Source organism: Rhinolophus sinicus, chromosome 7 (assembly GCF_057876585.1).
Source record: "Rhinolophus sinicus isolate RSI-liver-muscle chromosome 7, RSI-T2T, whole genome shotgun sequence".
NCBI lineage: Eukaryota > Metazoa > Chordata > Mammalia > Chiroptera > Rhinolophidae > Rhinolophus > Rhinolophus sinicus.
Window position 1 is genome coordinate 8,161,451 of NC_142507.1, and position 12,376 is coordinate 8,173,826.

At 37.4% G+C, this 12,376-nt stretch overlaps 2 pseudogenes; both read left to right on the forward strand.

Moving 5' to 3' along the window:
* The first annotated feature begins 1,275 nt into the window (after positions 1 to 1,275).
* On the forward strand, positions 1,276 to 11,029 carry LOC148757630 (protein FAM161A-like; annotated as a pseudogene).
* Positions 11,029 to 12,063, forward strand: LOC109444004 (protein FAM161A pseudogene; annotated as a pseudogene).
* The last annotated feature ends 313 nt before the right edge of the window (positions 12,064 to 12,376 follow it).

The window sequence follows — 12,376 nt, forward strand, 5'->3', positions numbered from 1 at the left end:
AGCAAAAGACATGTAAATCCTCTGCACTAAAAACTAAAAAATATTGTTGAGAAAAATCTAAGAAGACCTAAATCAATGGAGGTATAAATCATGTCCATGAATTTAAAGAGCCAGTGGAGTTAAGAAGACAGTTCTTCCCAAATTGTTCTATAGATTCAATGTAACTCCTGTCACAACAGTTTTTTTATATAACTTGACAATTAGAATTACGTTTAAACACGTAAGAGTTAAAATAGCAAAATAATCATGAAAGGAAGAACAAAGTTGATTCCAATTTGAGTTCAAGAGTTACTGTAAAGTTACAGTAATCAAGACAGGGTGTTAGGGTCATAAATACAGGCAAATAAATGAATGAAACAGAATACAGTCCAGAAATAGACCTACGTGTATATGGTCAGCTGATTTTTTACAAAAATCTTAAGGCTATTCATGTGAAAGGAAAGACTTTTGAATAAATGATACTGGAGTAACTGGGTAAACCTTACAGCCTCCTTCACACCGTACACAGAATCAACTTGAAATGGTGTAGCTACAACTGAAAAGCTGAAACTATAAAGCATCTAGAAGAAAATGAAACAAAAATATTTTTGCCATCACAGGGTGGGCTAAGATTACTTAGCACTGAACATTTTTTTTAACTAACTTGGACTTCATCCAGATTACAGTGTATCTGCTCATCAAAAGTATAATTAAAAATATAAAAAGGCAATCTACACACTGAAGAAATTGTTTGCATTACACATGTCTGACAGAGGAACTGAATCTAGGCTGTATAAAGAACTCCTGCAAATAAATAACAAAAGACAACCTAATTGCTGAAATGAGCAAAGGACATGAAAAGCCACTTCACATAAGATACTCAAATGGCCAATAATTACTTGAAAAAATACTCAAAATCATTAGTCATCAGGGAACTGCCAAGTAAAACCATAATTAAGTACCATTTCATACCCACTAGATTGACTAAAATAAATAAGACTAACAAAACAAAATGTTAGTGAGGATATGGAGCAACTAGAACACTCATCACTGCTGGTGAGATTGTAAATTGATATATCACTTTGGAAAATTACTGATAGTTTTGTTACAAATATCAAGAAAATTGAAAACGTATGTCCACAAAAACACTAGTGGAAGAATACAACATAACAGCTTCTTTGAGAATAACCATCTATCTACAAAAGAACAGATAAGCAAATTGTGGCATATTTATACAATAAAATACTCATTAGCTATTTAAAAAAACAGGAATGAGCTACTGATACACAGAGTAACATGGGGGAACCTCAAAAACATTACGTGGAGCAGGAGAAACCAGTCATAAAGAGGACATCCTGTATATCCATTGACGCCAAATTCACACACAGGTAAAACAGTATTCTCGTGACAGAAATCATAATAGCAGTTGCCTATCTATGAGAGGTAGCGATTGGACAATATTTATGGTGAGGGGATTGTTTTATACCTTGGGGTAGTGGTTACATTTATCAAAACTCACTGAATTGTCCTTTGAAGATCTGTGCATTTCACTGATGTAAACTTTCGCTCCATTACAAAAATGCAAGAAAGAAAAATATGTTCCCAGTTATTTAGGAACATAATGCTTTCCCCAAACAGGTAATATATTTAATTTATTACTGCAGACATTTTCAGCCAGACATTGAAGTAGAAACAATAGAACAATGAACTCCATTTACCAGCATCAATAGTTATAAACCTGATGCCAATCTCATGAAATAGCTTTGTCACTGAGAAAGACATACTGGTACCTGAAACAAAATTATTCACTGAATTAAAGACTGTAATTGGAAGACACAAAGCAAAAAGAGCTTTACAAAACTTGGGTGGGTTTCACACCCATGACAGTTGCATCTAAGTTATTGATTTATTTCTTAATCACCTACCTGTAAGTGATAATTAAATCCTTGAAGGCAGAATTCCTCTCTGATCCTTTTTCTTTTTCCCATCCCAGCCAATCTTTTATTTAGGAAGGTGAAAGAAGGCCCCTGTAGAAAGATTTTATTAAGTGTACAATTTGGTGGTTTTTAATATGTTCATAAGTCTGTGCTTCCATCACCACTAATTCCAGAACATTCTGTCATTCTCCAAACATCCCAGTACCCATTAATAGTCACTCTCTATTTTCCCGTCTCCTAGCTACCTCTTATCTACTTTCTGTCTCTATGAAGTTGCCTATTTTGACATTTCATATGAATGGAATTATGCAATATGCAGTCATTTGTGTCTGGCTTCTTTTACTTAGCATAATGTTTTCAAGGTTCATCCACGTTGTAGTATATTTCGGTATTTTATTCCATTTTATGACTGGAATAATATTCCATTATATAGATATACCACATTTTATTCATGTGAGCCTGACAAATAGTAATTGTTCAATAAACACTAGCTTTCATTTTCATTTTTTAAGCAACAGAGAAATTTTAAAGCTTCTCCAAAATCGTGACTTGAAAAATGCAGGATTTCACTTTGATCTCTAAAGCAGGTGTTTTCATGTCAATTTCAGGAGGTTCTTGTATTTTATTACAAGCTAAACTACTATTTCTAAGAGAAGATTTCTCTTAATGGTTTCTCACAAAGGACTCTTTGTGGTCTGAACAAATAGATACACTTCCTGCTCCCATCACAGACAGTTCAGCATTTATACATTAGGAATTCCAGGTCCCTTGACTTTCTGATCAGCCAAAAAAATGCATCACAGTAGAGAAAGAAACAGATTTACTTTTTTTCCCCACTGTTTTATTATTTCTCTGCCCATCATGTTACCCTAGGAAATTCTGATGAGGGTTTTTCCATGTTATTTACATTGTTAAAGTAAAGGGAGAAGAAATTTCTTGAAAGTCTCCCAGACATTGGTATCACAACTATCTCTCTTAATCCAGGGTTTAGACCACAGTCTTGCAATGGTTACTGAGCTGTCCAGGTGGGACCAGCAGGAGTCTTATTTCAGTTATCTGAATCAGGGGGGATATGTGCTTTTTGTTGGGCAGATTTGTTTGAAATGTGAAGTTTTCCTGAATCTAAAGACCAGCATCTTTCCTCTAAAGGGTAACTGGTTGAAAATCCCTTTTAAAATCTTTCCTGTACCTCTGCGTTACTCATGTTGCAATGAGACATTGAGAAGAATCTGCTAGCTCAAGACTTTGATTCAGAGTAGTACGTATCTGATTTGATGTGTTCTCAAACTATAATCTGCAGTGACTGTAAAGTATTTTGATCTCGTATAATGTTTAATTTTCAAGGGTTATATCAAATGGTATATTTTCTTAGCTACTTTTTTATTCAATCAATTTAGAGAAAGGGAAAATAAAAAGGGAAATTTTCTGTTGGCTGAAATGATGGCGAGGTTTTTGTTAGTCTTTTTTTTTTTTTCGTAAGTGGTGTATAAATTAGCAAGTGTGTACAGGGTCAGGACCTGAAAGAAAATAGAAATGATCTAAAGGAAATCTGGTTGCATATAGATAAGAATGTGGACTATTCAACCACAGCCGTGGAATCATATTTCTTTAGGATGCCAGCACTGCTTTTGGCTATTGTAACACTAGGACATTGTGAAATGGACTGCTGAAAAATACCTAAGCTAAAGATGTTAGTTCTTCAAGAGACTTATACAATTTGCAAAAGAAACAAAGCACACAACCTCCCCTATTTTCACTTATTCACCTTGATTCAGTCTAGAATATTAGAAGAGATCCAACAGTATCAGCAGTTAACTTAGTAGTATTTAGCTCAGATATGCTAGATTATTCTCTTTTCTTCTTTCAGATTTTAGAAGCAGGGCGAAGCATGATTCTGATATCTTGCCTGGAAGCAGAGGATAGGATTAGATTACTTTTGGATGCCCTCTCAACTCTTATGATTCTATGATTCATTGCAGCTTAATGTAGATCCCCAGAAGACTGGCCTGTTGACTAAGACATTGAACTTGACACCCCCAAAATACACAAAGAAAAATTTGTTATGACACAAAAGAGAAATTTGCCAAAGTATGTCAGTTCGCTGGAAAATCCTGGAACCTCAGAATCGAACTAATAGATTTATTATTCCTTAACTAGAAACAGCCAGTATACTTTCTGATAAGAGTAAGCAATCGAAGGCTTTAAAAAACAGAAGAGTTGGAATGTATATATATCCCCAAGGATGTTCTTCAGTCCTTAGCACTAATCTAATTTGCAGTCTGACTTGAGTATTTTCCTACTTTGGGTCTTAAAGAAGAAATGTCATTCATCTAAAATAGATTGTTTAGCACCTTTAATTTCAAAATACCTCATGCTAAACCATAACCCAACATATGTTTCGTTTCTTGTTCTTTTTTTCCCTTCAGTTTTGGCTGACTTTTTCTCACATTATGTAGAACTGGAAATTTTACAGATCTTTAATTGAAATAAATGTGACCAAAACTCAAGTCTGAAGTTATTTGGTTGTATAATCATCATTCTCTAATTCTTCTGTTTAATTCTTACCCCATTAACTGACCACAGCTGTTGATATTGGCTCAGTAATAACTCCTTCTGAACTTCTAATGCCCTAGAATGCAAAGGGGGAGTTCAATGCGTACTGACAACCCAGAGTTTTCAAGTAGACTTAATCCCTAATCTCAAATTTTCTGGCAATTTTATGCAAAGACTGGAGTATGCTAAATGTCACACATTCTCTCTGTGCTTAATGTATCTTCATGTAACAGTAAAAACGGACTGTGACAGCAGAGGGGGGAAGGGTATGGGTGTGTATACTCATTTGTGTGTTAGGTAAAAATCTCTAGCTGTAAACTCAAGAATACTAGAAATGTAAATTTCTGTATTTTTTTTCTGTAATTAAATCTCATTTGTTTGTTGAGACCTCTCTCCCCAGAAAGGGAAAATTTAACCTTGATCAATTCAAGGGCCAATTCCCTAATGAACCCCTAAATTATCTGAACTTTAGTCTCTTCATTGAAACCTAAGAGGATTTGACTCCCTATTAAAGGGCCCTTCTAAGTCAAACATTATAATAATGTCATAGATAACTCTCAGAGGACTCTCTCGGCTAGGGACAGGGCATTTTCCATGGACACTGCCACCGTGACTACGTAGAGATATAAAATGACCTAAAGTCACTTCACGTACTGTAGCCTTCATTAAAATTGACAGTTTCTCACCTTGGATGTAAAATGGTCGTAAAGGCAAGAACTCAGTGGAAAGTATAAAAGGAGAGTGAATCAATTATTTAGTTAAACCGAACAGATTATTTTAAAAAGCATTTAATTTTAAAGTTTAGGAAGAGCATAATATATTCAGAGACAGGAAGAAGAAGAAACACAGCAGTGTGAATGACTGTATTCCACCTGTATTCAAGAACCTGAGGTGCAAGAGAAATCAAAGTATGAAATTGTAGAAATTTCATGTGAGGGAGACATTCAAATGGAGAAGAGTAATTAACTGTGGCAAATAGTCCCTGGGGTCAAATAAGGTGAAAACAGGCAAATGCCCATTGGTGACTTTGGCAACCATGGCTTTAATGGTTGGAGGCAAATGCAAGGCTAAAATGGGTAAAGGAAACATGTGACTAAAGGTGAGGAGAGAAAGACTTTTGAATGTAACAAGGCTGAGAAAGAACAGCAACTGGAGGGAAACTGAATGGCTGAAATGTGGACGCACTTAAATGTGAATGGATATGAGGAAGGGGAGGTTGTGAGAGCAAGCATGAGTGACAGAACTGTGAGGAAGGGGAGTCCAGAATATCAAGAAGAGAAAGACAGAGGAAGCATCCCAGCCTGCATGTGCCATCACAGTACCAAGGGCTTCCGCTGGATGCTGAATGGGTGGATCTTAAAGTAGGATGGTAAGTCCTCGGGGTGTGGGTTTTGTAGGCTGACCACATGTAAAAAAGAAATAGATGATCCAAATAGAGTTGCCAACTTTCTTAATTTGTCAAAGCCTTTTTTTTTTTTTTCTTTTTTTTTGCTGGGTAAAATATTCTTGGTTGGCAGTTTCTTTCAACACTTTGACTATCCCATCCTATTTTGTCCTGGCTCGCTGATCACTTTATGGGAGTTTCCTTGTATAAGAAAAATGTTTTATTTCTTGTTGCTTTTTACATTCTATCTTTATCTTTGATTATAGGCCATTTTATTATAATATAATATGTCTTGGAGAAGATCGTTTTGGATTTAAATTTTGGAATTCGTTAGCTACATGAACTTGGGTGTCCAAATGTCTCCCAAGGTTTGGGAAGTTCTCAGCCATTATTTCTTTAAATAAGCTGTCTACCTCATAACGCCTTCTCTTCTCCTTCTGGAATTCCAATGATACGTACATTGTTTCTGATGGTGTCCCGTAAGTTTTATAGACTTTCTTTATCTCTTTTCATTCTTTTTTCTTTTTGTTCCTCTGATTGGATAATTTCAATTGATATGTCTTTTACTTCACTGATTCTTTCTTTTCTCGGTCAAGTCTGCTGTTGAAGCTTTCTGTTGAATTCTTCAGTTCAGCCGTTGTATTCTTCAGCTCCAAAATTTCTCTGTGGTTCTTTCTTATGTTTTCTATCTATCTCTTTGTTGAACTTCTCAGTTTGTTCTTATATTGTTTTCTTGACATCATTAAATTGTTTATCTGTGTTCTTTTGCATCTTTTGCAAAAAATATGTTGAATTCTTTGTCAGGCAATTCCTGGAACTCCATTTCACTGGGGTCGGTTACAGGAGTTTTACTGTATTCATTTGGTGGACTCATGTTTCCCTAATTCTTCATGATCTCTGTGTCCTTACATAGATAGATAGATAGATAGATAGATAGATAGATAGATAGATAGATAGATAGATAGATAGATAGATTTATTTATTTAATGTTGTTTTTGTTTTGTTTTGTTTTTGTACTGGACTGACAGAAAGTTCATTACTCTAAACCCTTGGCCCAAAAAGAGCATCTGGGAACCAAGCTCCGGAGGAGACAACCCTGTGTTGTCAGTAGTCCACTCCTTGTACAGGGCTTGTTCTACACTTGACAGACCTGTGCTCCAGGCTCATTGGGCTCTTCCCTTCGTACCATACTGCTAAGTCCTCCCCTGGTCCATATCGGAAATAACCTAATTTCTCATTAAGTTCATCAGTCCCTGCTTCCATTTTTTAAACTTCTCTCCAAACCCTTTGAGAGCAAAAATTGCCATTCATTTTAATGTCTAGCTGATGTCTAGTGGAGTGTCCAGCTGAAATGTGGTTTTGTTTGTTTCAGTGGATAAATGGACAAAGTATGGATGAATGAATGAATGAATGAATGAAATCCTGGGATTTTGATGACTAAATTTTGGTGTCTGCTCATTGGAACCCCATGTCACACTTGCCCCATTTGTGGTTGGACATTGCGGAAAATGTATACATTTTGAACCTCCAACTCTACATTTTTGCACACAACCTTCCTTTGCTTCTGTGTCTCCAGTAGCTTGGATCCTTCTTTCCATATTCAGTCTTCACATTTGTTCTTCTCTGCCGATGGCGGCTCTGTCCCAATCTTGAAGGTTTCAGTTATAATAGCTAGAGAGCTCGCTGTTTCCAGGAAGTAGCTTTCAGTTTTCTCTCTAAATGAATAATTACCCCCAAAGGTATTTGGTTTCTTTTAATCTGAATGTCCATATATTGAAATTGTGTAAAGACGTGTTAGAGACTTATCAATCAAATTATGCTTCATTTCCAAAGTCAGTTAGTGCAAGATTTTGAACCTTAATCAAATTGTGGCCTCAGGAATGGAGTAGCAACTCAAGGGTAAAACGAAATGAAAATTAGAAATGTTGAAGTTCAATGTTGAACTACCATTGGAATTGAAGAAGTGAGAAAACTGTAAGGATGAAATGCTGCACGCCAATGAACGACTCAGTAGAATGAGGGGAGAAGGCACCATAGTGCAGGACCCACAGGAAAGCCTGGAAGAAAACCGGGGTTCTGTGAGAAGAGCCAACACATGTTCCACGTACCTTCACAAGTGTCTGTCTTCCCCATCCACAGGCTAAGCCCTTTGCGGTTACTGTGGGTGTCGTCAGCTCTTCTCTGAAATGTAACTGTCCCGGCCAGAGGTAGCACATGGTTATGAAAATGTCCATTTAACTTAGTTTTCTCAGTGTTTAAAATCTGTAACAAACATTTTCAGTGGTAGCATGAAGTCCAGGACACGATTACAAGGAAAATTTAAATAGAAAAGTCTATTTCCACCACTTCATATTTTAGTCTGATAAATCACGAAGTGGTGTGTGTGTGTGGGGGTGGGGGGGTGGGGGGTGTATTTGTGTGTGTATGTGTGTGTTTAAATAGCAGTTAAGTCTATGAATGGAGGTAGCACAAATAAAACACTGTTAAATAGAGCTACTTTCCATAGTGACTAAAATTCTCAGAGCCATTCTTAAATAGTTTACGAAAATTGATAATTTCCTATCAACAGAAATACTATTATTAATATAAGTTATAACTTTATCTTCAATTCATATATTAAAATTTGAGTTTTAAATGCCTAAAAGCTGTAATGTTAAGGATTACTCCAACTTGGAATTCGACTAACAAAATGTGGAAATTGTGATGACTCTTCTGTTTCAGTGGGAAACATTTAGAGTGAGCACTATTGCAAAGTTTATGCCAATTTTGTTTTACATAATGAGCCCCACATCGTTAATCTTTTCAAATTACTTCAATTCATGAGAACATGGCCATAAAGGTTCTTCACTCAGTCTTTTTTTTATTTTATGCTCCAGTGGTTCAAAGGTTAGAACAAAAGGAAACCAAAACTCAGCCAACCAGTTTATAAGCTGCTAAATCCATACGCTTTTCATCAACAGTTTGATATCTGTGATACACCCTTATTAAATGCAACTCATGATGGGCCCATGAAGCCATAAAGCTGTATGTTCATAAATCTGCCACGTACATAGCAAAGTAGAAGTAAACACCAGGCACGTGTCCTGAAGGCAGGTGGCCTGAGTCTGTCGTGATCCCATCATTTGTGATTCATTACAAATCCAAGAGTTCCTTGCAATCAAGTACCCTACCCACTGAGCTCAAATCCCAGACTTTGCAGAAAATGCAAACTGGTTGACTTGAACTCTGGTAAAATAAGAATTTGAAATTAGAAAAGTACTATCAGGATACTTTCAGATTGCTAATTTGCTGTAAAGAATGGCTAATTAGAGTTTCTGAAAGGCAGATATTAACACTGATTTCCAGATGTTTTGAAGCATCCTCTTAAAAAAGTCCACCATATTATTTTATGAAAAGAGAAATATTTGCACTTTTGAATGATTTAATCTACCAATTGCTATTAACATGAGTTTGCCATATGTATTTCTAAACAGAGCTACTTTCTGTGTCAGTTGGCAAAAATAACCCTTAGTCAGCATTTTAAATATTTTAGGAAATAGATGAATTCCCATAGAAAATGATGCTGTTTTGGGTTATAATTTTATTGAACTCTAATTCATATGCTAGAATTTAATACTGAATTTTGTTCTCGCCATCACATGGCAGACATGATTTGCTCCCATCCAAATATCTGGAAATATAACAAACATATTTTACGTGCGAATTCCAATTTATTAGCAATTTTTTAAAAAGACAGTCCCGAAGAGATACTGACGGAGCAGAAACAGGAAATAAAACAAGGAACCATGTAAAGGTCTCACATAGGTCTGAGTGTATGCTGATCTTGACAGTAAGAGGGGCTTGGGTTTCATTCCTTATACAAGGACAAGAAATAGGAACTTGGAAAATGAGAACATAATGCTGCTATCCTTCATGTAAATCAGGGACTGTGCAAGAGATATACCTTCAGAGAAAATGGAAACAAGAAAAAAGTTACTGGCACAAGGAGATAGCACAGTAACTTGTCTGCCTGGGAATAGGTTGGGCAAAAGAGTTCTCTTAAATTTTGTAACTGCAGACCTGTCCCAGTGTGGACATAGGTTTAAATTTACACTGTCCGTGTGTGGCTAAGGAATCCTTAAGCCTCAGTCATAAATGTAAAAATGGCCCCAAAGCCATTCTGACCAGGGAGTGCCTGGAAAAGCAAATATAAATTTGCTCTAGTGGAAAATGCTCTCAGTCCAGGCCATAAAGAATTCTCATAGGAAAAAAAATCACTGGAAGGGGACTCACAACCCAGATTTTAAATTGGTCGAGGCAGGTGCCAGCTTCCCTGGCCTGGGCCAGCACGGGTAGTTGAGCCTCGGTGGTGCAGTGATGGCGAAGCTGGTGGCCTCCCATCTCCAAGCCTGGGTAGATCCCAGCAGCAGAGCGTGAGTCACCAAGTCCAAGCCCCAAGACCCCTAAGAGTCCCTAAGGTGGCCTTGGAGGAAGAAGGAGAAGAGGAGAAAAAGAGAAGGCAGTGCCGGCGGCTGGCTCGGGCATTGGCTGATTCTAACACCAGCTTTTCCATGGTGGATGAATGTACATATATAAGCTATGAGGCCTTTATGGACTTTTCTGGTATTTACCACGCGGAGGAAGTGAGAAGAGCTGCCCACCTGGAAACGATGGCCCCGGTAGGAAAACGTAGCAGAACAGATTCAAGGAAGCTCAGCCAGTGATCACCAGGGAAGACACTCCTAGGCCTCTCGCAGATCTGTACCCGAAGATCTGTACTCCTGTTACCCTGTCTCGTTAGGAACTTCTCTGTCTTAGCCTGATTTGGACAGGTCTTTCTCCCTGTATATGTCTTCTTCCAAAGACAAGTTGCCCAACTTAGAAAAAGAATATCCTGAGAAAAACGAGGAGCTCATCAACAGCACATGGGCCACCTTTTCTGTGGAAGATTATATTCAATGTGGAAATGCTGACTTTCCAGCAGCTGAAAAAAAACAAAGGATATAGGTGGGGTATCAAAGATCACAGTACCTGACCTTTTTCAAATGATGATGATTACAGGACAGAAGAAAAAAGAAGTGAACATGAAATTAAGTCAGATATTGAAATGGTATCCAAACTGCTTAAAAAAAAAAAAAAAAAAAAAAAAAAAGAAAAGAAAAACAAGAATTATATTGTTCACTTGAAACTAACATAATGGTGTATGTCAATTACATCTCAATTTTTTTAAATAAAAAGTATTTTTAAAAAACCAAAAAAGATTCAGAGTGTGTCAGAATAAATTCTGAGCCAATCTGGTTCCCTCATTCATCTCCCGCCTCCCTCCATCATCATATAGTCAAGCAAAATGAAGAACGGGGGAGGTCGGTAAATTAGGAGCCTGTAAATTTGAAGATTCTCCTGAGGGGGATCAGAAACACCCTTCAGAACTCAAGTGTCCAAAAGCCCTAACAGTCTGTAAACCATCTGATCTTCGTGCATCCTCACGTACATACCCCAAAAGAGGACATTTTGGCAGACATTGAAGCAGACGAAGCAAATGTAGAAGGAACATGTTGGCCTTATCTATCCCCAAGACACAAGTCCCCAGTACCAAGTCAATTGCGACGCCCTTGCCTTTTACCTGGAGCTCTCCAGTGCCCACAGCACCTTCTAGAGGAACAGAACAAGCCACAAGGAGATCGTTTGAGGAAAAGAAAATGTGGGAAGAAGAGAGAAACCGGATCCTCACTAAGCAGAAGAAAAGGGTGAAAGAATTGCAGAAACTCCTGACAACCTGGGCTCAGGCTGTGACTCACATCAAAGTTTAGTCCAACTGTCTACATCCAGAGTAAAATCTCTCAGAAAGAGTAAAGAGAAAACAATGAGCAAATACCAACGAGAACTATAAGAAAGAAAAGAATGAAATTTAAGGAGGCTGTTACTATTTAAAAGACTTGCTCAGAAAACTGCAAGAATGGCAATCAGAAAGTATTATTCTAACCCCCTAAAAGCTCTAAGAATATCTGACAGGTTTGTGTCAAAGAAAGGCCAAAGTGGAAAAATATCTGAGTACTTCAGCCATCAAGAGGAAACATTTCACTGAAGATAGAGAACGCTTTAATGAAGAAGACAATAGAAGAAGGAGAGAATGGGGGAGAACATTGCTTTATTGCTATCAACAGCCAGGATTCTTGCAAGGAAAGAGATGAAGCCGATGGAGAGAGTGGAGAAGAGAGATCTGGCGGATAATAATACGGAAACAACAAGGTCTCCTTTCTATGGTCGAGCTGTTGTTTACAGCATCGAGTGTCAGCCGCCACACTTGTGTTAAACACAACACATGAATGGAAGCCCCTCCGATATGCGCAGGGCTCATGAGCAAAATCATCTGTATCCTGAAAAGGCTGAATCCAGCTGATTGGTCATTTGGTCAGTTAGAGTAAGGCTTTGCCTGTTCAGTTTTTTTAATCGCTATGTATGATCTGCTTGCAACTTTGATCTTACTTGTATCTGTGAAAAGCATTTGAGAATCACAGCTGTCACAAACTGCGTAGTTACAAAC